This window comes from Ruditapes philippinarum, unplaced genomic scaffold (assembly GCF_026571515.1).
Source record: "Ruditapes philippinarum isolate M1 unplaced genomic scaffold, ASM2657151v2 ctg13690_1_1_1_1, whole genome shotgun sequence".
NCBI classification, from domain to species: domain Eukaryota; kingdom Metazoa; phylum Mollusca; class Bivalvia; order Venerida; family Veneridae; genus Ruditapes; species Ruditapes philippinarum.
In genome coordinates this window covers 13,180-17,572 of record NW_026867258.1, presented here as the reverse complement: position 1 = coordinate 17,572, position 4,393 = coordinate 13,180, and positions in this window count along the sequence as shown.

Genomic DNA, 4,393 nt, shown 5'->3' with positions numbered 1-4,393 from the left:
AAACTTTTATACAACTTAGTTTATTTTAGCTTGTGAGTTACCCTCTCTGTTGGTTTATAAGTAATGCTGCAACACAGAAGAAACATTTTTAAAAAAAAGCGAGAGACATTTCACGAATTAACCAACTTAGTACATGTATATTGCTGAATCTGCAATATTGGAGTAGATCTTATATTTTGAATTATTTTAATGTAGGAATACAAACAAAAATGAAAAGAATAAAAAAACAATAACAAAAAACTCAACAGCAACAACAAACCAACAACGACAAAAAACAACAACAACAACAACAAAAAAACGAACGAACGAAAGGAACGAGGGCAGTTACCTTTACCTACAGTACAAACAAGTTGAAATATTCTTGACTAGCTTGTTGTTACTAACTGATACCTTGACAATTCTCGTTGTTATAAAATGATTAAACATAAATGATAAAAGATACTGAGTGTGATCCTGTTTATTTCACATTATTTAAAATAGTTTGTAAGATTAGAAACAGACACGATTATTATATGTTGGTTGGTTCGTAATAAAATATGATGATGATGTTAAAGTTAATGTAATTTCAGTTGAATCATCATGTGTAGACTATTTTTGTATGGTCAAAAGTCATGGATTAAAAAATAGTTTCTAAATAATTTATGTAATAAAGAGAATCGTGACGAGAAAGTTGATACAAAGGAAAACTCTATTATATATCTTTGTTTTTTCCTTAAACAATATTCATCAGATATGCGTAGTTACGCATAAATTATGAATATTGGTTAAAGGAAAATACTATATAATTAAATGAACATATTTGGGGTAAATTGAGAAGTTCTGGAAATACAGTATATTACATCATATTCTAACTGCTTGACTAACGCAAGTTAGGGCTTTTTTTCACATATTTTGATCTCTTTTTGGTATTTTACGTGCATCGTTGATCCATTACAAAAAAAAAGATATTACACTTATATAATAAAACGTTGAAGTTACGCCATAGCGTTTAAGCGTGCTAATGTTAGCGTTACACTGTAGGCGCGTCAATAAAATTATGTCTTTTTATAACTGTAAACCGTCTTAGTTAAATGTTTGTAGATTCAATACTAAAGTTATTGAACTCGTTCCATAAAACAAAATAATTCAACTCGGTCAATAAATTAAGTATTAAATGTACACTCATTTAATATCCTCTATTGACTAAAACGTATAACCATGTATATTCATCTCTCACACTTTTTCATGTTGTGACACGTGGCGACACGTTGTTAATATATAAAGGGACAGTTTCACGTTCGATTTTTGGCGAACGACCACAAAACAGATGGCTGTCCGGAAAGTAAAACAATTGAATGAGATGTGGAGTGAATTATATTTGTAACGATTTCTACAATATGAATTTGTGACCTTTGTTTTTCCTTATGAGATATTACTAATTTTGGATATTAAATTTAGATATGTTTCTGGCGAAGTCATGCCTCTCAAATATTACTAGCCTATCAATGTAATAAAAGAATTACTGAAGATGCATATATACGAAGAAATATGTTCAATGCAGAAATAATTGATAAACATCGGAGAATATTAAGAATCACTAGAAGTAGATATCAGAGGAATTTTTCGTGTTACTTTTTAAAGTACACTTTATAGAAAAACAGGCTTGCTAAATTATAATATAACCGTTTAGCAGTATTGAAATAGCAGCTTCGAAAATCAAAGCACAGAAGGCGCTGAATTTGTTTGGGTCTCAAAATGTCAGAAAAGTGAAGGTTGTGAGATTATAAACCAATTTGTTTTGTATAGTGCCACCAATGCATTCCAGTGTTTTAATTGTAGTAAATTGTCTATAAGACTAATTGCAACACTGATATTCAATTCAATGTTTATTTGACTTAAACAATTTGAAAAAATGAATTGCGTTAACTGGGATAGGAACTCCACACCTCTCGCTTCCTAGGCGATCGCGCCAAACCCCTCGGCCACGGTGAAGTTATATGTTAACGGCCTGAAGAAAACCATATTATTCTATATTAGGGTTTGTAACGACGCTTACTGTTGTTTTAAACAGATGTAAATAATCATGGAGCTTACTATACGCATGAATATCTATAAAGGATAAAATAGTATTAGATATCTTCGACCATTCGGGAACTATTTTGCTTGAAAATTAATGCGCCTGTCATTTGACCATCTTTACGCAGTGATCTCCCCAGTTCTTTTCGGCGTTAGTGTACATATAAAGGGAAGCAACTGCTTCAAAAAAGCGGACTACTTTCGGCATTTGCAATTAACAGCATCAGAGTCTGAAATTTCGCTACCATTATTTGTTTGGTCTGACGGCCTAAACAAATAAAAACTGATAATAATTGTCCTTATTGGCTGTATTGGCTATATTTTTAACACTTTACTTTCTTTCTATAACGATAATTGATTGGCTGCCAGTTTTAAGAATAGTCAACATGTCAAAGGTGGAAATTCGATGAATTCTAAAATTGACGGAGCATGACTTGAAATTGCATGCATTCAATAGAATGGGTTGATTTCTGTAGCATTGTCTGAACATTTTTATCTGAACATTTTTATCTACTTATTAATCATTTTCAGGGGTGTAAATAAAAAAACAAAACGGCGAAGCATAACAATACTTTTCGGAAGAAATGTACTAGGCATGCTGTTTTATTTCCTAATAATCATTCACAAAAGAGTTTTAAACGTTATCTGTCTCTGTTATTTACATAACTATGGACATTTGAATTTTTAAAGATGTTTCCTTCAAATCATTTAATACCTTTTTTTAGTTTATAACATTTTCATTTGGTTTGTTGTGAAAGAAAAACCAACCAGTACTGAGCAATGAGTGTATAGTTTCTTGGTGAAGGAAACAAAGGCTCGCCTCTGACGGTGTTTGAACCCGTGCGGACAGAGATCCTTAAATTATTGGTCCGACGCGATAACCACTCGGCCACTAACATCTATTTTAGAAATATAATTTCACGCATGAACATCGCAAGTATCATTCTTTATCTGTCTGTACTTTCGTAATATTTTTATTACAATACACACAATCATTTGACCTGTCACAGCAAATACAGTGTTGTATCTCAGGCGAAATCGTTCATATGATTTGTTAAAACAATCAGAAGGAATGACACGTTGTGTAAATATTGAACTCAAAGAAAACGCAAGACGGGATCTAATTAATTATAAATTTATCGACATGTTAATTCCGCCGAGACAGAACTGTCGTTGATTTATTGGGATTAAATGCACCTGTACGCGCAATGAATTTTTAGAGATATTTGCATTTAAAGTTCAATGTTTCCGTTCATGAATTTCAAAACAAAGTACTTTACAAGCAAATTCATAGCGAATAGCCATGTCCAATGTCGTATGAGTACTACTCAATATTCAAGTGAATCAGTCTTGGAAAAAAAAATATTTTTGGTTCCATTATGTCAAAAAACCCTAATGAATATAATTTGTCATGACATTTCAAACTTATATATGGTAACACAATTGTTTAATTATCCGCTTTGGTATATTTTCTGACACTGGACACACATTTGCCTCATCAGGTATTGCACTGTACAAAAATACAACAACAATAATTCACAGGTAACTGGCAGTCGTTATCGCGCAAAAAAAAAATCAGCCTTGCTCTTTTGACAGACTGTTACATGCTTTCATTTTAGACTATAATTGATATTCCAAGTTTCAAATACCAAAAACACACGTGTTTATCTCATTATAGAATATATATAAAATATGCCAAACGAAACCATGAACCTGCCATGATTAATTTTATTCTATCAAAACTCTCTTCAGCATTACAAACATGTTAATTTGTTACAAAAAGGTATATAATGTATCTATTACGATATACAGAAGTGATAATAGATAGTATGAATAACAAACAAAAACATAAATAAAAGATATAATATAAAACTGAAACCAATATTCATTTCTCCTTGAAACAGAAATGAAAACAAAACAACCACCACAACAGCAAACACACACACACGCGCGCTTGCGTGAGCGCACACACACACGCACGCACGCACGCGAACAAACGAAACAAAAAAAATGAAAATAAAAAACACGATACACTAAAGATGAACAGCAATAGAGTAATCCGTTAGATGTTTTAGTAGATATTCTCTTTCTTAAAAGGTTATGATATAACTTGCAATTCTAGAAATAATGTCTGAAAGCAAATGCTTTATTTACATATCCATAAATTAGATTGTGCAAATATAAATGAACGGACGTAACTTGTATCTACAAAGTAGATGATATGAGTTTAAATTGCACGTACTATACAAATACAACCATGTCTTATTCCTGTCCTTCTTAACTTACAAAGTGAATGTTTCATACATTTGTCACATCTAAGAAAAGATGTCAAAAGTCA